This window comes from Gossypium arboreum, chromosome 12, assembly GCF_025698485.1.
Source record: "Gossypium arboreum isolate Shixiya-1 chromosome 12, ASM2569848v2, whole genome shotgun sequence".
In the NCBI taxonomy this organism is placed as follows: domain Eukaryota; kingdom Viridiplantae; phylum Streptophyta; class Magnoliopsida; order Malvales; family Malvaceae; genus Gossypium; species Gossypium arboreum.
Genome location: NC_069081.1, coordinates 13,613,782 through 13,637,086, shown reverse-complemented (window position 1 = coordinate 13,637,086; position 23,305 = coordinate 13,613,782). Strand labels below are relative to the sequence as shown.

Below are 23,305 nucleotides of genomic sequence, written 5' to 3'. Positions count from 1 at the left end.
CCTTAATGGACTGACCCAACGGACTCACCACAGAAATCTCACTAGAAGTGCTCTCATACGAAATCCCCAAGGTCTCAGACACAGGACATGCAACATAAGAATGTGGAGAGCTTATGTCTATCAGTGTAACATAGGGTACATTAAGAATTAAAAAACGTACCCGTGATGACATCTGGAGCATCTCCATCCCCACGGCAACGTGCAGTATAGACAAGTGCAGGCTGTCTCGCCTCAGTCGGTCCAACATCCCTGCCAGGTGCTCTCTGACCTCGACCCATACCGTTACCACCCCTAGCCTGTCCTCGACCCCTAGGTCGCTGTTGTACTCCTCTCGGCGACTGTGCAGTCTCAACGACCGGAGCTTGCACCTGATTACCCCTCAGTGGACAATCCTTAACTCGATGCTCAATCGATCCACGCTTCAAACAAGCGCTAGTAGATCTCCAACACTCGCCTGGATGGCGTCTATTACATAGCTGACAGATCGTCACCCCAGCAGGTGCAACCTTAGGCCCAACTCTAACGGACCCGTCAGCCCTGGCCTTTTTCTTAGGCCTCATACTAGAACCAGTAGACTCAGAATCCCTCTTAACTTTCCCTTGCTCACTGTTTTGGCGCTCAGAGCGCTTCACCTCATCAGCTATCTTGGCCTTCTCAACCAAGACTAACCTCTGAGGAGCTATCAGAACTCGTAGACTATCATAAAGACCATTCTCAAATCGAATACAGCGCTCATACTCATTCATCACCATGCCCCTCGCATAGTGACTCAGCCTAAAAAATTCAGCCTCATACTCGGCCACTGAACGGTCTCCCTGAGTGAGATTCAGAAACTCACGTCGCCTAGCGTCGGTGTAGCTAGCTGCCACATACTTATTCTGATAGACGGTCTTAAACAAATCCCAAGTCAACCTATCAGGCTGGGTACCCTCCTTAACGGTCAAGCACCACTGGTATGCCTCATCGTGAAGCAAAGACACAGCCCCTTTGAGCTTCTACTCATCAGAAAAATCCAAATCATCCATTATGCGCTCTGTAGCCTCCATCCAATACTCGGCCACACTCGGAGCAACTCCAGCGATGCCCCTAAATATCTTAGCCCTATTCGACCGGAGTCGTTCTGTAACCGACCCATAACCTCCAGATCCAACATTAGCTCTAGCGACCCTATCTAAAATTCACGGCATGTCCTGAGACAGTTTGTCGTCCCTAGCTGCACGGTCTTGAGACTCAACACCCGTCTCAGTAACAGGTGACACCGACGTCTTGCTAATGTTCAGATTAGGGATCATATCAGATACGAATGACTTAGCTCGAATCCCTCTACAACCTCTACCTCGGCCTCTAGTACCCTGTCCACGAGTACCACGTGTACTCATTGTACTTATCGAATTAATCTGTATTAAGAAATTTTATGCACATCAATTTACAGTTCCGATAATTATTAGCAGATATTTTATGCAAAATAGTATCAATGTTTCAGAGTCAGTTATCGCGAGTAATAAGCTCACTACAGTTTCAGTTTACACTACCTAAGTGTCTTAGTAAAGTTCTACCTGTAGTAGTCTCACAATACATACATAGTATTTGTGACAAATACAGACAATGTTTCATTTTAAGCATACTTTCAGACAATACATATCAAAGTTTCAAAGAACTTACAGGATCAGTGCTGGAGGCTCAATGTACCACATACTTATTATCAAAAATATTTCCAATATTTCACAAATCATTTTCTTTAGACCCAACTTTTGAAACCCAAATTCACAGCTGAGTTTTGCAAACCTAGCTCTGATACCACTAAATGTAACACCCTAAACCCGACCTAGACATTATGGCCAAATCTGACGGCTTCCCATGAGAGTGTTTTTAGGAAATCTTAGCAAGTTAAAAATCGTTCAGTTTATTATCGTTACTTAAGTCGTAAAATCTCCAATCCGATTATTAGGTGAACACATTTCATTATCGAGGAAGCTAAAACACCATTAAATCTTTAATCAATAGCTTAATATTTTAAAATCCTGAAATAAACTTAAAAAAATAGTTCAAGTTCAAGACATTTTAATCTCAAAAATAAATATTTAGAATAAAGCAGACAAAATAGAATGTTATTCAAAAATCCTTAAATGTCCAACAATGGTCACCATCGAGCCCTCCGCCACACCGATCCATCTACTACTGAGGATTACCTGACATAAAATAAATAAATGGGTGATTTTTCGCAAACTCAGTGTGTATATCCCCACAAACAACATGCATACAAATAGATAACAGAATACAGATACTCGGCCTTAGCCATACAGATATCACATGCAGATCAGATCAGAAAACAAAGAACAAAAATCATGCCCACCAACCCTGCACACCATCTCTATTCAACCCAACACACTATGCGGGAATAAAATCGACCCACCCAGCCCTACATACCAAGTATGGGGATAAAATCGACCCATCCAGCCCTACACACCAAGTGGTACTGTAAAACAGTACATAACAGATATATGCAGCATAGCTATCCGATAATAGGCTAATCACCTCTCAGACTTCCTTCACTCTACAACAACCCAACCCAATACGATACATCATAAATATCGTGGCATGCTTATATGCAGAAATCAGATCATATGATAGCAGAATAGATATATGAAATTACACAGATATACATGTTTATTGTAGTATGCTTTCATACAACACAGTAATCATTCAGAGTATGGGGTCTAAATAACGCATACTATCCCTACAAGCAGGTCACAGTCGACTTAGGTGACCCGTGCAACCTTGCAGAACATTTTAGGAAAAATTGAGCTCACACGCCCGTGTGCCCTGCCCGTGTGGGCCCACACACCCTTGTGGCCCACACGACTCAAATTAGCCTTGCCCGTGTGGATCACACGGCCTAGTCCAAAACCCACACCCCCGTATGGTTCACCCGTGTGATCCACACGTCCGTACGGCCTACACAGCCCAAATGGTTGAGCCCATGCCTAGCACACGGCCTTGCCAGCCTCACACGCCCATGTCCGTCGTGCTCGTGTAACGCGCGCACGGCCTGGCTTATCTGTCACACGCCCGTGTCTCGCGACTCAAGCTACCACACTGGCAGACCACATGCCCGTGTGGCATCGACAGACTAGTTTTTCGGCTTTCGTCAAAACTCATTTTCTGTGCAATCGGAGTACACACCTAGTTTGTTTCCGCTGTAAAACCAGCCACGAGCACTCTAAAGCCTAAGATTGACAAAATCGAGCCCAAATCAGTCACTTAAATTGATTTACCTAAGATTGGATAAAACCCAAAACACGAGATCTACTTACCTTCGACGAAGAACGGTGTTTTCTTGCTATTTAGAACCCCGATTAATAATCTACAGATCCTTGAATCCCCCCTAAACAGCAACCAAAACCTCTCTTAACAATCTCCAACAAAAAATACTTAACTTACATAAAGTGATACTTACCAAATCGACGAAATCTACTAGCAAAGCACCAAGCCAAACGAAAGGGAAAGAAAAACGAATGGAGAAAAGAAATAGAGTAGGAAATTTCGGCAGCAAAGGAAATTTTTGGAGAAAAGAGAAAACGACAAGTAAAAACTATGTTGCCAAAAAGGAGGAAGAAAAAGATAACCCTAGGTTTTTCCCTTAAAGCCCACAACTCAGAATTTTAATGAAGCCCAACGTTTACTGAAACTTGCAGCAAAAATAATCCTAACGCCACTGCTGGGAATCAATCCCCTGACCTTGAGCGTAATCCCTTGTCACTTAACCACTAGACCAGCAGACCCATTCTGTTAAATTTTTACCAGCAATTCCTTATAAGCCCACTGACCTCAAGTCAGGCTTGATTCAATTAAAAACCCAAATTTAGTACAAGTTACAATCTAAACTTAGGACCTCCCAAACAAAGCCTAGAGCTCATAATTACTTAACCTAATATACATTTAAGCCAAATAACACGAACCACAAATTCAGACACTTCCAAGCTTGAAAATCGCAAAAATTGAAAATCAAAAATTTAGGGTGTTACAAAACTCATACTTCCCCCTCCATAAATTAGCTTAATTTTTTCATTGGTTAGCACTTTGCCCAAGTTTATAGCTATATATGTAAAAGTTTTATCTTTTCCTGGATAAGATCTACAAAAAACACAAATCTATTCATACTTTTGAGTTGAAGTACTTGACATGTTTTTCTTAGTGTCTGAATGTAATACCCTGAAAATTTTTACAATAAGATATTATCCTTGATATAGTAAAATAAGGAAATAAAGTGACAAAAAGGGAAATTTTGAGTTATGTCAATATTGAGAAGTATATTATGATATATTAATTCAAGAAAGGACTAAATTGTAAAAGTGAGAAAAGTTTTATTGCACAAGAGTAAATATTCATAATTTGAGGGGTTAAAGTGTAAATATGAAAAGTTGAAGGACCAATAGTGTAAATAATTTAAGAGTGGAATGATCTAGAAACTAAGGAAAATGGATGAATTAGGACCAAATTGAATAGATGAAGAACTATGAGGACTAAATTATAATTTTACCAAATTAAATGATGACTCAAGGATGGAATTTTAAAAGATAATGAAGGGCAAAATGGTCAATTGGAAGAGAGAAAATCTAGAAAGTAATAATGATGCTAGAGATATTTTGATATTTTATAATTATTTAATTAGATAAATATTATTTTATTAATACTTTAATAAGATATTTTATTATTATTTTATTAGTATATAAAGAAAGAAAGATGAGAAATTCTCATCCATATTTTCCCATGCACTAACGTGAGAGAAAGAGAGGAAGAAAGAAAGTTTTGCTTTCTTTACAATTTGGTCCTTTACCAAAAATTCACCATTTTCACCCAAAATCAAATGAATTTCCATAGCTACCAAGAGACAAAAATGTTAAGGAGAGCATAGGGAGTTAGAATATCAAGTTGGATTCAAGAAATAGAAGCTGGAGGAGAGAAAATCAAGTTAAAGATTAGTATCAATAGAACAAGGTAAGTATATCAAGATTTTAATATGTTTTAAGTTTGTTATTATTTACAAAGCATGGAAATAATGTTATAATAGAGTTTTCTTACATAAGGTCCTATGTTTTTGATATGTTAGTGAAGAGAAAATAAGAGAAAGTGATGAGAAATGGTGTAGAAAAAGAAAATAAGGGTGTTATAACATGGTAATTAATAGCTTGTACAAAAATAGTTTGGACAACAGTAGTAGACTAACTTTGAAAAATCACCATAAATTGTAGAAATCGAATTAGAAGATGAAAATAATATGAAATTAAAGCTTATTGAGTATAGTTTCTCATAGAAGAAATAGTGTAAGCAATGAATTTTTAAATTTTGAGATATAATGAATTTTTTGAGACAAGGTCAGAATGAATTCGGGTTCCCCTGTTCTGAATTTGAAAAATCATAAAAATTTGAATAAAAATAATTAGGGGCTTAAATTTATATTTATAAAATATTGAGTGAGTCTATTTTTAAGATAAACAAACAAGAACATCATTTGAATCCTGTATCAGGAGATAATTAATTTCTGGTGAAGAGGCGTCAGAACTGTCAGACAGCAGAACATGGGTAACTTTAAAGAATAAACTGTACTTATTGGCTAAACCAAAAATTCTGAAATTTTTATGGTAAGAATATATATGAGTCTATATTCAGGGAAAATTATTGTATATTAATTTGGAGTTCTATAGATCCAGATATAAATAATTTAGTGACTATGATGCAGATAGACAGCTTGAATATTCATAAAAGTAAATAATAAAAATTATGGATAATGTTACTTACAAGTGTGTTATCTACATTAAGGATGTGGAATGGAGAGGAGGAGGAGGAAAAATATGTATGAATATTCATTTAGCATGGCTAATTTGCATATTTTAGGCTCATGGACTAAATTGAATAAAAGTAAAACTTTTTGGGCAATTTTGTAAACATGTCAGAAATGACCAAAGTGCATGAAATGGATTATTTTATTATTTAAATTACAAAACTGAATGAAATTATTAATTTAGTTCAAGATCAGGGGAAAACATATTTTAGGGATTAAATTGAAAAGTGTTGAAATTATGAAAAATTCTGATATTTTATAGAATTCATGGATTGTTATCAATATATATGAGAATAATAGCTGGAAATAAGGATTAAATTGCAAGAATTTTATTTTCCTGGCCCTAAGGATGAAATCGTCATTAATTAAATGTTTAGGGGCAAAATGGTAATTTTGCCTAGAGCATTAATTAAATGCATTAGAATATGAAATGAATGAAAATGATGATCAAATTTATTTATAAAGATCCGGACGACTCAAATATGAGACTTGATAGTGGAAAAGAAAAGATATCAGATTAATGAAATTATAAACACAAACAAGCAATGAGGTAAGTTCGTGTAACTTGAATTATATTCTTAAATGCTTGAAATGCATGTTTTTGATATGAATATGATTTGAATGTTCATTATATGGAAATTTATGAAACATTGATATATTTGATAAAATGGGAAGAAATCTCGTTTGAATGAAAGGAAAATTCGATGGATATCTGAAAAGGAATTGACGGTAAAAAGGATCTAGCCCGGACGGGTGATCCTATCCTGATATAGCCCTCCCGAAGAACATGTGTAAAATGGATTTAGCCCGGACGGGTAATCCGAATTAGGGTCTGAATTTAGCCTGGACTGGTAATTCAGATCCAAACTCATTAGAGTAATTGTCGTTGCAGGGGATTTAGCTTGGACTGGTAATCCCGACAATACTCTATGAGTTTATATTATAGGGGATTTAGCCTGGACTGGTAATCCCACTGTAAGGATGAGGTTAACGGGAGTGTGCTCTCTAATATGAAATGTGTAAGACCATGGTTGAAAGATACCATGGCAACCTGATATGAAATGTGTAAGACCATGGTTGAAAGATACCATGGCAACCTGATATGAGATGTGTAAGACCATGGTTGAAAGATACCATGGCAACCTGATATGAGATGTGTAATACCATGGTTGAAAGATACCATGGCAACCTGATATGAGATGTGTAAGACCATGGTTGAAAGATACCATGGCAATATGACAGAAAATGAGTAAGACCATAGTTGAAAGACACTATGGCATCACGTCAAAGATAAATAAGACCGTGGATGAGAGACACTATAACATCTGTTGAACAATTGATATTCAGGTAAAATGTATCAGATGACGAATGGTTATATGAAATGGTTGTGTGAAATGTTTACAAGAACTGGTCATATGGAAATATATGTACAAAAGCGTTGTATGAAATAATTATGAAAATGGATAAACGAAATAAGTATAAGTGCATGGAATATAATTTATGTTAAGTTTGATATAAGCTATTACCGAATAAATATACATAAAATATATGGAAATGATGAAGCATAAAATATTGATATAATGAAATGAATGATATATGCTTGTGAAGAAAGCGGTAAGAGCATGATATGTTTCATGACTTGTACATATATGATTATCTTTGATATGTTGATACAAGGAAATTATGTAATTGAGACTATTATTAAACTCAAGTGCGACATGTCGAGAAAATAGATATACCAATGTTGAATTTATATGAGATATGTGCAAGTATACTAACAATGTTGTTGTTTGATGCTTATACAAGTACCAAACTGTTGATTGAATGGTAATATATTTATTTTATATGATGCATTGAATCGGTAAGTATTTTAATTTTTTTAAGTGATCTACAAATGGTAGTAATGCTCCGAAACCCTGTTCTGGCAGCGGATACGGGTTAAGGGTGTTACATTTAGTGGTATCAGAGCTACGGTTTATTCGGTTCTCGGACTAAACGTAGTATATGTGAAATCTAAAAACACATGTCATTATAATATGTGATAGTATGATATCTCCCGACTCTGATGAGATTTGTTTTACTTATAAAATGATATGCTTTCTAACCCAAGATAATTCTGATAATGCTAAAAACGATACTCAGGTATATGAGTACATAGTTGATTAGAATGAATCGGAATTCATAAAGGTATGAATAAATACATGTCGATGATGAATGTTATGTGTATTATTAAAAGTAAATTATATTGCTACACGAAATATTGTGCTGATGACTAAATTAAAAAATATATAAAAGTGGTATATGAAGTACATGATAAGGATTATTAGTAAATTATGGATGAATGCTCCGAAACCCTGTTCTGGCAGCGGATACGGCTTAGGGGTGTTACACTGAATATGAATGAGGGAGTAGTAAATTATATAAAATTCGGACACTACATAATAATAAAATAGAAAGAGAAAATAAGATGTCATGAAAACAAATCAAACATGTCAAAATAAAATATTTCTCGAGAAGAAAAATTCAAAAAGGAACATGGCATAATTAATTATCAAGTAATAAAAAAACATAAATAACGAAACAATAATATGGAAGAGAAAATTTATCACGCGCGATAGAAAGTCTAAAACATACAATAATAAAATAACAATATTAATAACCCTTTTTTCATTTTTTTAAATTTATTATTATTATTTTTTAAATAGTTGAGATCGAGATAAATAACATAGATACAAACATAATGTAAAATGAAAGAAGAATATGATTTTTACAAATGAAGATTAAAAGATGAGAATTATTTAATGTAGTTGTGGTTGTGGCTCGCATCTTCGTCCGATTTTAGGTCCAATAACGACTTAAATGCCTTCTATGAGTCGAGGATCAACTTTCCATCTAATTTTCTTATAAAATGGAAAATAGGGTCTTTTACTGTTAGATTCCCAAGACGATTCCATTCATAGTGAAACTGTGACTATAAATCAAGAAGTTCTTTTTCCACATCTCCACTAAGATGGGTTTCAAGAGAAATTCAAATATCTCCAAAGTTCTCCTTACACAATCCGTCCTTAATGAATATTGTTTTATCTACTCGATTTACAAATGTCATCCCAATAAATCGACATTTACCGTTATAGGTTCGTCTAGCACACTTGTGACAAATCACTCCAAAGCTCTTTGTTCTTTGCTTTCTTGCACAATTGCTTCTACTTGTGCCAGGTAAATACAAAAAATGAAGATATTCCTCAAATCTTACCTTTTCTTCAATGATCAATCATATGTCTGTAGGCATATGCATGAGCATAATTAATTTTTAGCACCAGACCTTGTAAAGCTTCACTATCGTATTTCTAGGGAGACAAGAAAATAGTTTCTGTGACTTTGAAGCAACATTATCCATTTTGAAAACAAAAAAAGTTCGAACAAAAAACATTAGTATACTTTGAAAGCAAAGAAAACGAGATGGGAGAGAAGAGTAAAAGGTTTTGAATTGGAGAAGATTCAAAAGTAAAAATATGCAATATTAGTTTTATGGGTAGATGATGAGACTGACTATAAAGTCACGGAGTACCTTATCCCCCATTTAATCAGGGTAAAAAAAAAAAACCAAGAGAGAATTAAAATAAATAGTAACAATAAAAATGATAATAATATTTATAATAATATGAACTCCTAATTAGTAAAATATATATTTACACCTAAACATTCTTGTAACAATGATCGGAAAGATAAGGAATTTCATCTTGAGCAAATTGGTTTTCTAGGAATAATTTAAGTGTATGTCCATTTACCTTGAATACATTGCCATTCTTTGGATTCTCAATGTCAACTGCCCCATGAGAGTACACATGCTTTATAACAAATGGACCACTCCACCTTGATCTTAAGTAAAGTCGGGAGTTATAGAGCAAAACCTTTTGTCCAACATCAAATGTCTTTCTTAACACTATCATGTCACGAAAAACTTTGGTTCTTTCTTTATTTATTTTTGAATTCTCAGAAGAATCATTTCTAAGTTTTTCAAGTTCATTAATTTGCAGATTTCTCAACTTAGAAGCATCATCAAGATTGGAGTTAAGCATTTTAATTGCCCAATATGCCTTCAGTTAAAGTTACATAGGTAAATGAAAAAGTTTTCCATAAACTAATTCATAGGGAGACATGTCCAATGATGTTTTGAAAGCAATTCAATAAGATCATAATGCATCATTAAGTCTCAGATACCAATCTCTGAGATTTGGATTAACTATTTTTTTTCCAAAATGTTCTTAACCTCCTTATTTGCATGTTCTACCTGATCATTTATCTGAGGGTGATAAAGGGTTGCAACTAGGTGTGTAATGGTATAATTCTTCATTAATGATTCAAAAATTTTACTGCAAAAATGTATTCCACCTCACTTATAATAGATCGAGGAATCCCAAATCGACTTAAAATATTTTCTTTTAAAAACTTATCAATGTTTTGTGATCATTATTTCAACATGGAATTGCCTCTATCCATTTTGAAACATAATCTATTGCGACCAAAATGTATAAGAAACCAAATAATGATGGAAAAAGTCCCATGAAGTCAATACCCTAACAATAAAAATTTCGATCACGAAAATTGGATTCAAAGGCATCATGTTTCATTTTGAAATGGATCCATATTTTTTGTAATCTTCACATGATTTGCAAAAATTATAAGCGTCCTTGATTAAGGTTGGCCAATAAAATCCATATTGTAAAATTTTTTTAGCAGTTTTCTTAGTTGAAAAATGACCACCACATGCCTCAGAATGGCAAAAATTAATGACACTATGCACCTCATTGTTAAGTATGCATCTTCGAAAAATTTGATTAAGGCAGTATTTGAACAAATACGAATCATCCCAATAATTTTTTTTACCTTAGAAAAAAAATTATTTTATCTTGTAAACTCTATTAAGAATGAATTTTTCCTATGGCAGGAAAATTAGCAATGTCAGCAAACCATGGTGTAACAGAGATATTTAAAAGTTGTTCATCAGGAAAACTATCATTAATTGGGGAAGTTTCAAAAGATTTATCACAAACAAGTTCTATTCCTTTCTTATCTCTATTGGTGATGTCAAATTCATAAAGAAGAATCCACCTAATCAACTTGGGTTTGGCATTGTTTATGGAGAGAAGATATTTTTAAGTTGCATGATCACTAAAGACAACAATAGATGATCCAACAAGGTAAGATTTGAATCTTTCCAATGCAAAAACTACTACAAGTAATTCTTTTTCAGTAGTAGAATAATTCATTTGAGCACTATAGCACCCCAAACCCGGCCCAAAAGTTATGGCCGGATCCGGCATGCCACATCAAAAACGTAAAAAAAAATTTCCATTCTAAGTCCAAAAAATCGTACTTGATGTTTAAAAGATTAATTCATTAAGGGTTAAGGTGAATGGAAGCTGTGCACCAGGTAGGAAACCGAAAAAGAGGAGGTGAGTCCATCGGACTGCTTAAGTACCAAACTCCCTTCGAATCCAATCCTAGACATGCAATCCGCCATTGCCATACCTTAACATCATGTATATTTCTAGGAAACCAATTTAATTAAGTCCTTTTTAGGAAAAGTGATTAATTTTGGAAAATATCTTCATTACGGAAGCTTTGCTTGTTTTCGTGTTATTTTGAAATCCATTCTTGTTTTAAAACGCATACTAAAGCTATCCAATTTCAACAGTTAAATATAAATATTACCTATATTAATAAAACATATAAAACCATCAAAAATAAATAAGCGGCCTTATTACATTTAAAAGCCCAAAACCTCAAACGTAATTAAAAGGATGTCCAGTTCACGGAAGAAAATCAAACTTTGAGCGGGTGGCCACTCCGAATTCCCTCACAGCTCCAAGCCCACTATGGTTGGGGATTTCCTGCGTGGATGAAAATAAAAGGGGTGAGTTTGGGGAAACTCAGTGTGTAAATTAACCCAACCATAGCCTATATCAGCTCAAACCACAGAAATAGAATAAGTTGGCCTTAGCCCGAGCGAATTGAGAATAAAGCCCATAGGCCCATAATGAGCGAGCAGATATTACATGTTTATGCAGAAACCCAACCATATCCAACCGTATACACCCCCGTACCAACCTTACACCGTGTGGGGAGACAACTCGACCCACCCAACCGCTACACACCACAGAATTTGCAGCATGGCTGCCAGAACAGATAGTGTGACAGAGTCACCAGATACAGATAATCGTGGCAGAGCCACCAGAACAGATATATGTGGCAGAGCCACCAGATCAGATATTTGTGGCATAGCCACCAGAACGCTTCCTCCATAATATAACCCATGTCCCCATGCAACAGATATATAATCATGGCATACATCATACAAAATCAGATCGTCATGCTTTTCACTCAAAATTAACCTAGGGGTATAACGGTAATTTTGCACCTAGGGTATAACAATAATTTTCCATACATAGGGGTATTATAGTAATTTAGCTACTTTTAAGGTTTTCATGCATATCCTAACTATTTACGTACTATCAGAATACTTACCGCGCATACTTACCGAATTGGGCCCGTTGGCCCATGAACCCGATCTTTGGCCCATTAAGCCCAAATTATCAAAATGTCTGAAATCGCGCATCTGCGATTTATTACTTTAGATTACCAAATATACAAACCCAACTATCTTACGAGCATTCGCACACTCATAAATTCCTAAAATACCGACTTTTCGGCATTTCGCTTTTCGCTTTTGCCAATCTAGTCTATGAGAGGGTGTCGATTACACATCTGCTTATGACGATATCTTGTGAGATCCACACACGAACTGCCTACAATTGGATTACTAACACGTTAATCTAACTATTCAAATACAAACTACGTATTAACCCCTTACAATATTCGGCCAACCACACCTACAGATCATAGTAAGCTTATAAGAAATCAATAAGCAACTCATTAACAAATTTTTGTCAATGTTTACCACATAATCATAATTTCACTGCAAGCTGTCTTCCTGAGGAACAGTCACTAAATTATTTATAACTGGAGCTACGAAACTCCAAATCAAGTGCCGTTAATTTTCCCTGAAAATAGACTCATATATCTTCTATCCATAAAATTTTCAGAATTTTTGGTTTAGCCAATCAATACCAGATTTTTCTCAAAGTTTCCCATGTTTCATTGTTTGACTAATCTGACCACCCTTCATTACGAATCAAATTTCTCATTGTACAGAATTCAAAATATGTTCTTGTTTATTTCATTAGAAACTAGACTCAATAAGATTTAATTACATAATTTATTCAGCTTCTAATTCTTCTCCCACAATTTATGGTGATTTTCCAAAGTCACGTTACTGCTGCTGTCCCAAGCAGATTTATTACCAAATCACTCTTTCACACCTAACTTGCATGCTTGTTAATTAAACATGTATATCACCAATCAATCATCACATATCCATGATTTTACTTAAGTATAATCTCCATTTCATCATTTTAAAGCACAACATGTTAGCGATTTTTCCCTTAGCATCTAAGGCACATGCATGCTCATTTGTTTGGCTCAACTTCACCTATCTTCCATTTTTCATCAAAAGAACATGAAACAACAACCATTTCCTTCATTTTAATTCATGACTAAATGCTCACAACATAACTAAAAATCAAAATATACTTCAAGAATTAAGGTAGAATCAAGAAGAACTCATGAACCTCAAAATAGGAGCAAGGTACCAAGAACTTACCTTCAATTTTCCTCCTCCTAATGACCGAATACTCAAGAGCTTTCTCCTCTCCTTTCTCTTCTCTAACTTTCAGCTATGATGAACAAAGATGGACAAAACTTTGTTCTTTTCACCCCTTTTTCTTTTAATAAAACTTCATATTTCATCCATTTAATTCTTTAATACAAAAGACATGAAATTCTTATCATGAAACATTTACCTAACCCATTATCATGAAACATTTACCTAACCCATTATCATGGAACATTTACCTAACCTATTATCATTGAACATTTACCTAACCTATTATCAATTTGTATCAATTTGTACCATAAATTATGAATATCAAGTGTACATTTTGTCTACAACAACATGATGGCTGGCCACTTCATGTAAAATGGGAGGTTTGTCATGCAAATCCTCCTATTTTGCACTCCTATTTATTTGGCCACTTCAATTTAGCCTATAGCATTTTCAAACATTTTCACATAGGTCCTATTTCATAATTTCACCCTTTTTCTTATGGAACAAAATTAACTAAAATTGTCGGGTTCTATCTTAAGTTTGGGCTTTCTAGAGGCCCACTAACATAATTAAACCTATGCCAACATTCACGAGATTCTCGAAAATTGGGCGTTACAACTCTACCCTCCTTAAAGAAATTTCGTCCTCAAAATTTACGATCCAAAAGATGAGGGTATTGTTGTTGCATCATCTCTTCGGGTCCCAAACTCGAAGTTTCCCTTCCTTAACTTGTTGAAAACGAGCGACCAAAGACTCATCGTTCAACTGTTTTTCCTTAATCTGATCCACCAGTTTGGCCTCACTTGCAACTCACCAATGACTTCTATCATCATCTGAGACTCGCACGAGCAAACATTGCTCTCGGATCGAATCTGACTCTACGACTTAGAGCATCGGCTACCACATTAGCCTTGCCTGGGTGATACTCGATCGAACAGTCATAATCCTTAAGCAACTCAATCCATCTCCTTTGCCTAAGGTTCAGCTCCTTCCGAGTCAACAAATACTTAAGACCCTTGTGGTCTGTGTATATAATACACTTCTCCCCGTACAAGTAATGTCTCCAAATCTTAAGTGCAAATATCAATGCTGCCAACTCCAAATCATGAGTAAGATAGTTCCCTTCGTGAGGTTTAAGCTGTCGTGATGCATATGCAACCACCTTACCCTCTTGCATCAGTACACATCCTAACCCCACATGTGACGCATCACTGTACACAGTGAAGCCCTTCCCAGACTCTGGTTGAATCAACACTGGTGCTTCAGTCAGAACTTTCTTCAACTTCTCAAAAGCTTCCTGCTGCTTCTCAGTACATACAAACGGTACTCCTTTCCTTATGAGTTTTGTCAGAGGTGCTGCCATCACAGAAAAACCTTCCAAAACCTTCTATAGTATCCTGCCAGTCCTAGGAAACTCCGTATTTTCGACACTGACCTAGGCGGCTTCCACTCCAAAATCGCTTCAATTTTCAGAGGGTCCACCTTAATCCTTTCGGCAGAGACCACATGTCCTAAGAAGGTTACCTCCCTCAACCAAAATTCACACTTGTTGAACTTCGCGAAGAGTTCCTTCTCCCTTAACACTCGCAGCACTATACGGAGATACTCATCATGTTTCGTTTCATTTTCAAAATATACCAGGATATCGTCAATAAAGACGACTACGAACTGATCTAAAAATGGTTGGAACACACGATTCATCAGGTCCATAAACCCTGCAGGAGCGTTCGTCAGTCCAAATGGCATAACCAGAAACTCGTAATGACCATACCGAGTCCTGAATGCCGTCTTATGGATATCTGCCTCCTTGACCCTTAACTGATGATATCTAGATCGAAGGTCGATCTTGGAAAATACAGAAGCTCCTCTAAGCTGGTCGAACAGATCATCAATCCTTGGCAGTGGATACTTATTCTTAATCGTCAGTTTGTTCAACTGGCGATAATCAATGCACATCCGCATTACCATCCTTCTTTTTCACGAATTGCACCGGTACTCCCCATGAAGACACGCTTGGCCTAATAAAGCCCCTATCCAACAACTCTTGAATTTGAGCATTAATTCTACTAACTCCTTCGGTGCCATCCTATACGGTGCGATAGACACAGGCGCCATTCCAGGCAACAAATCTATTCCAAACTCAACTTCTCGATTCGGAGGCAATCCTGGAAGCTCCTCTGAAAAACATCTTGGAACTCCTTTACAGTCCTAACCTTATCCACTGTCAATCCCTCCTCTTCCGACTGACTTACAAATACCAATTAGGCCTCACAACTTTTCCGAATCCACTTTTCGGCTCTTAATGCGGATACCACATTGGACAAATAATCCCTTCTCTCACCTATCACCATAACCTCCTCATCCTTTGTAGTTCTTAATACCATTCGTTTAGCAGCACAATCCAGAGTCGCCTTATGCTTAACAAGCCAGTCAATTCCCAAAATGAGATCAAACTCTTCGAACGGTAACTCCATCAGATCTCCAAGGAAAATCTTACCTTGAGTTTCTAAGGGTACATCCCTATACAATTTGTCTACCCTAACCGAGTGACCCAAATGACTTAGTACAGATACCCCGCTCACAATCTCCTCAGAGCAGTCCAAGTCGTCCATAATCCGTTCTGTGGCCTCCAACCAATATTCCGCCACATTTGGGGCTATACCAGACACGCCCCTAAAGATCTCCGCTCCGTTAGCCCGAAGTCGTTTAGAAATAGATCCCCAAACTCCATTGCCCGTACTTGCCCCTGTAACCCTTTCCAGAACATGAAGCATTGCCTGTGACAGCGCATCATCCTCCGCAGCCCGATCATACGGCCCATTCTCATCCACCGGTGGTGGTCGTGCTACTCCAGCAGGTATGTGTTAAGAAGACGAAGATCCAACTTGAGTACTACCTCGGTCTCGTCTACGGCCTCTTCCACGAGCGGCTCTTGTACTCATATCGTATTATCCGATTACGAATTTTTATGCATTAATTCAATATTTCAGTGTTTATTACGGATGTTTTATGAATCAGAGAGTAATTCAGAGTTTGTTTTCGCAGAATCGGAGTCTAGCTACGATTTGATCTCTTATCAAATTTTCCTATGGTTTCAGATCATCCTATCTAGAGTGTCCTAGTAGGGTTTGATCTGAGACAGATAATTCAAAAAATATTGAAAAAATTGAATACTTACAGACTTGGTAGGAGATTGAATGCCACCTTCTAAAGATCTAAATTTTGAAAATCAAGCTTTTCGCATTCTTTATAAAATTTTCGCTTTCAAAAATCTTTGTTTTTGTAAACCCATTCCACAGCCGAGTTGTTGTAACTGGGCTCTGATATCACTAAATGTAGCACCCCAAACCGGCCCAGAAGTTATGGCCAGATTCGGCATGCCACATCAAAAACGTAAAAAAAAAATTCTATTCTAAGTCCAGAAAATCGTACTTGATGTTCAAAAGATTAATTCATTAAGGGTTAAGGTGAATGGAAGCTGTGCACCAGGTAGGAAATCGAAAAAGAGGAGGTGAGTCCATCGGATTTGCTTAAGTACCAAACTCCTTGAATCCAATCCTAGACATGCAATCCGCCATTGCCATACCTTAACGTCATGTATATTTCTAGAAACCAATTTGATTAAGTCCTTTTAGGAAAAGTGATTAATTTTGGAAAATATCTTCATTACGAAAGCTTTGTTTGTTTTCGTGTTATTTTGAAATCCATTCTTGTTTTTTGAAAACGCCTCTAAAGCTATCCAATTTCAACAGTTAAATATAAATATTACCTATCTTAATAAAACATATAAAACCATCAAAAATAAATAAGCGGCCTTATTACATTTAAAAGCCCAAAACCTCAAACGTAATTAAAAGGATGTCCAGTTCACGGAAGAAAATCAAACTTTGAGCGGGTGGCCACTCAAATTCACTCACGACTCCAAGCCCACTATGGTTGGGGATTTCTGCGTGGATGAAAATAAAAGGGGTGAGTTTGGGGAAACTCGATGTGTAAATTAACCCAACCATAGCCTATATCAGCTCAAACTACGAAATAGAATAAGTTGGCCTTAGCCGAGCGAATTGAGAATAAAGCCCATAGGCCCATAATGAGCGAGCAGATATTACATGTTTATGCGAAACCCAACCATATCCAACCGTATACACCCCGTACCAACCTTACACCGTGTGGGGAGACAACTCGACCCACCCAACCGCTACACACCACAGAATTTGCAGTATGGCTGCCAGAACAGATAGTGTGACAGAGTCACCAGATACAGATAATCGTGGCAGAGCCACCAGAACAGATATATGTGGCAGAGCCACCAGATCAGATATTTGTGGCATAGCCACCAGAACGCTTCCTCCATAATATAACCCATGTCCCCATGCAACAGATATATAATCATGGCATACATCATACAGAATCAGATCGTCATGCTTTTCAGTCAAAATTAACCCTAGGGGTATAACGGTAATTTTGCACCTAGGGGTATAACAGTAATTTTCCATACATAGGGGTATTATAGTAATTTAGCTACTTTTAGGGTTTTCATGCATATCCTAACTATTTACGTACTATCAGAACACTTACACAAGATACTTACGAATTGGGCCCGTTGGCCCATGAACCCGATCTTTGGCCCATTAAGCCCAAATTATCAAAATGTACGAAATCGCACGTACTGCAGTTTATTACTTTAGATTACCAAATATACAAACCCAACTATCTTACGAGCATTCGCACACTCACAAATTCCTAAAATACCGACTTTTCGGCATTTCGACTTTTAAACTTTCGCCAATCTAGTCTATGAGAGGTGTCGATTACACACCGGTTTGCGACGATATCTTGTGAGATCCACACACGAACCGCCTACAATTGGATTACTAACACGTTAATCTAACTATTCAAATACAAACTACGTATTAACCCCTTACAATATTCGCCAACCACACCTACGGATCATAGTAAGCTTATAAGAAATCAATAAGCAACTCATTAACAAATTTTTGTCAATGTTTACCACATAATCATAATTTCACTGCAAGCTGTCTTCCTGAGCAACAGTCACTAAATTATTTATAACTGGAGCTATGAAACTCCAAATCAAGTGCCGTTAATTTTCCTGAAAATAGACTCATATATCTTCTATCCATAAAATTTTCAGAATTTTTGGTTTAGCCAATCAATACCAGATTTTTCTCAAAGTTTCCCATGTTTCATTGTTTGACTAATCTGACCACCCTTCATTACGAATCAAATTTCTCATTGTACAGAATTCAAAATATGTTCTTGTTTATTTCATTAGAAACTAGACTCAATAAGATTTAATTACATAATTTATTCAGCTTCTAATTCTTCTCCCACAATTTATGGTGATTTTCTAAAGTCACGTTACTGCTGCTGTCCCAAGCAGATTTATTACCAAATCACTCTTTCACACCTAACTTGCATGCTTGTTAATTAAACATGTATATCACCAATCAATCATCACATATCCATGATTTTAATTAAGTATAATCTCTATTTCATCATTTTAAAGCACAACATGTTAGCCGATTTTTCCCCTTAGCATCTAAGGCACATGCATGCTCATTTGTTTGGCTCAACTTCACCTATCTTCCATTTTTCATCAAAAGAACATGAAACAACAACCATTTCCTTCGTTTTAATTCATGACTAAATGCTCACAACACAACTAAAAATCAAAATATACTTCAAGAGTTAAGGTAGAATCAAGAAGAACTCATGAACCTCAAAATAGAAGCAAGGTACCAAGAACTTACCTTCAATTTTCCTCCTCCTAATGACCGAATACTCAAGAGCTTTCTCCTCTCCTTTCTCTTCTCTAACTTTCAGCTATGATGAACAAAGATGGACAAAACTTTGTTCTTTTCACCTCTTTTTCTTTTAATAAAACTTCATATTTCATCCATTTAATTCTTTAATACAAAAGACATGAAATTCTTATCATGAAACATTTACCTAACCCATTATCATGAAACATTTACCTAACCCATTATCATGGAACATTTACCTAACCTATTATCATTGAACATTTACCTAACCTATTATCAATTTGTATCAATTTGTACCATAAATTATGGATATCAAGTGTACATTTTATCTACAATAACATGATGGCTGGCCACTTCATGTAAAATGGGAGGTTTGTCATGCAAATCCTCCTATTTTGCACTCCTATTTTTTTGGCCACTTCAATTTAGCCTATAGCATTTTCAAACATTTTCACATAGGTCCTATTTCATAATTTCACCCCCTTTTTCTTATGGAACAAAAATTAACTAAAATTGTCGGGTTCTATCTTAAGTTTGGGCTTTCTAGAGGCCTACTAACATAATTAAACCTATGCCAACATTCACAGGATTCCCGAAAATTGGGGCGTTACAAGCACTATTTAAAGTTTTACTTGCATAATAAATGACATATGATTTCTTATCTTTCCTTTGTCCTAGCACAACACCAATAGCGTAATCACTGGCATTACACATTACTTCAAATGGGAAAGACCAATTAGGGGGTTTCATAATAGAAGCAGAAATGAACATACTTTTTAAGTTTTCCAAAAGCCATTTCACACTCTTTAGTAGATTCAAACACACTATCCTTTAATAAGAGATTACACAAAGGCCTAGATATAATACTAATTTTTTTATGAATCTCTTATAAAATCCTACATGTCCTAAAAATGACCTAATGTCCTTTACAGTTTGTGATGCTGGCAAATTGGAAATTAACTCAAATTTTTTACTTGTCTACCTCAATCCCCTTTGAAGGAAGTACGTGTCCCAAAACAATTCCTTTAGTGACCATGAAATGACATTTTTTTCCAATTAAGAACATTTTCTAATTAAAACATTTTCTAAATTGGATAAGCAATCATCAAATGAATCACCAAAAATAAAGAAATCATCCTAGAATTCTAAAATGCGTTCAACCATATCATTAAAAATACTAAGCATGCATCTCTGAAACGTGGGTGGTGCATTACATAGTTCAAAAGGCATCCTTTGATGTGCAAAAGTGCCAAAAGGACATGTAAAAGTGGTTTTTTCTTGATCCTCAAGTGAAATTGAAATTTGGTTATGCCCTAAATATCCATATAGAAAATAATAAAATTCATGCTCCGCAACTCTTTCTAAGATTTGATCCATGAAAGGTAAAGGGAAATAATCTTTTCTGGTCACTGAATTTAGTTTCATGTAGTTAATGCACATGTGCCAACCAGTAACAGTCCTAATTGGGACAAATCCATTATTTTCATTTTTGAATACAGTAACCCTAGATTTTTTAGGTACAACTTCAGTAGGACTTACCCATTTGCTATTAGAAATAGGATAAATGATTCCATTATCTAAGAGTTTAATAATTTCATCTCTCACCACTTCTTTCATATTAAGATTAAGCATTCGTTTCATTTGTCTAAAAGGTTTAACATTTTCCTCTAAATAAATGTTATGTGTGAAAATCAATGGGTTAATTCCTTTTATGTCAGCTACAGTCCATCCTAATGCATTTTTATGCATTTTCAAAGTTTTCAGTAGCTTACCTTCTTGGTGAGCATCAAGTTTTCTGGAAATTATGACTGGAAAAGTTTCATTCTCACCCAAAAATGAATATTTCAGATCACATGGTAGTTGTTTCAAATCAAGCTTGGGTGGTTGATCAAATGATGGTGTCAAAACATTTGTAGTCGCTAGAAGTTCCCTAAATTTTTGTTTCCAATAAAAGTTCTTATCTTGTCCCTGAAAAGAATTTAACATAGAACCAATGAATGGATTTTTTGTTTTTTCATCAATTTCAAATTTAGTTAAATGATTTTCCAGAGGATTGAATAATTTTGAATTGATGTACTGTTTATGGACAAGCTGTTTAATAAAGTCTACTTCATGTACATCATAATCTTCAACAAGTTGCTTCCAAACAATAAACACATTGAATTCTAATGTCATGTTTCCAAAAGACAAGTTTAGAACACCATTCCTATAATTAATCAAAGCATTAGAAGTTTCAAGGAATGGATGACCTAAAATAATAGGGATATGTACAGTAGAATCTGAGACAAGATGTGTGTCTAAAACAATAAAACCATCTAGAAAATAAAATTTGTCAATTTGAACCGACATATCTTCTTAGCTAACTGAAGTTTGAAAGATGTTGGCTTAAGTTCACCTAAACCTAACTATTGATAAATAAAGAAAGGAAAAAGATTAACACTAGCACCAAGGTCAAGCAAAACACACTCTATTATAGTGTTCCTAATAATGTATGAAATTGTAGGGCAACCAGGATCTTTATATTTAGGTGGAGTGATATGCTGAATGACTGAACTCATACGTTTAGTTAAAAAAGCTTTCTTTTGCACATTATGTTTCCTTTTAATTGTGCACATATCTTTCAAAAACTTAGCATATGACAGAACTTGTTTAATTGCATCCAATAAAGGAATATTAATTTTGACTTGCTTGAAAATTTCTAAAATTTTAGCATTTTGATCCAAATTCCTTATTGGTTGCAATCTTTGAGGGAAAGGAGTAGAAATCCCATATTTCTCCTTGTCTAGGTTGTCAGAACTTTTAGGCTTATCGTTATCCTTACCACTACTTTACGGATCGAGATTGGGCTCTTGGGCTTTAGAAGGAATGCTTTTGTCGATGGCCTTCCCATTTCAAAGAGTTGTGATAGAATTCAAATATTCTTTTTTTGTATTTCTTTAGGATAAGAAACATGACATTGCGTAGAAGGATTAGGTTGAGGTTGAGCATGAAACTTACCTTTTTCTTGAATACGCAATAAGGCTATCAACATAGAAAGTGTGCTCTTGATTTCATTGATATCTTGTAAAGTCTGATTGTTGACATTTGTTTGTGTCTACATGAATTCTTACAATGCTCCTCTAAACTTTTAACATGTGAAGATGGTTGGGTCAGAGTGTTGAGAGGTTTTAGAGGTTGGGGGAAACAAGTAAGATTATTATCCTTCCAACTGAAGTTAGGGTAGTTTCTCCATTGAGGGTTGTAAGTTCTTAAATATAGAGAATTAAAGCGTTTTTTGAATGTTTCCACAACATTTTCTTGATCATGCAAAATTTCTTTGAAAAGTGAAATGTTTGGGCATTCTACAATATAATTTCTCATGATTTCGCAAATACCACAAATTTCTTCAAGTTTTCCCAATTTAACTTCTTGTACTTTCCTAAACTCCATGGCTTCAACCTTTCTAGTTAAACTAGCCATCCTAGCACTTAGATCTTCTTGACTAAGGTGATATTTTCCTTTATTATTAGCAAGATTTGATCTAACGGAACCTTCAGAAGGGTTAACTATGTGCCAAGATTGGGAATTTTCTACCAAATGATCTAGGTAGTTAAAGGCCTCTTCAGGTCCTTTATCAAGAAACTCTCCCTTACACATTGTATCAACAAATTGTTTATTTTCAAGAGTTAAACCTTCACAAAAGAAACTTAAAGTTCGCCAATTTTCAAAACCATGATGTGAGCAAGAACTTAACAAATCTTTAAAATGTTCCCAACATTGAAAAATGGTTTATTTGAATTTTTCAAAAAAATTTGAATATGTCTTTTAAAAGCATTGGTCTTTTGTGTTAGAATAAATTTCTTTAAAAATTCAATTTGTATTTCTTGCCAAGTAGCAATTGATCTTGGTTTTAAATTGTTAAACCAAATTTTCACTTTATCTTTTAAAGAAAAAGGAAATAATTTGATTTTA

At 35.5% G+C, this 23,305-nt stretch overlaps 1 pseudogene; it reads right to left on the bottom strand.

The window, feature by feature from the left end:
* Nucleotides 1–1,178: 1,178 nt before the first annotated feature.
* On the bottom strand, nt 1,179–22,990 carry LOC108477883 (uncharacterized; annotated as a pseudogene).
* Between the last annotated feature and the right edge of the window lie 315 nt (nt 22,991–23,305).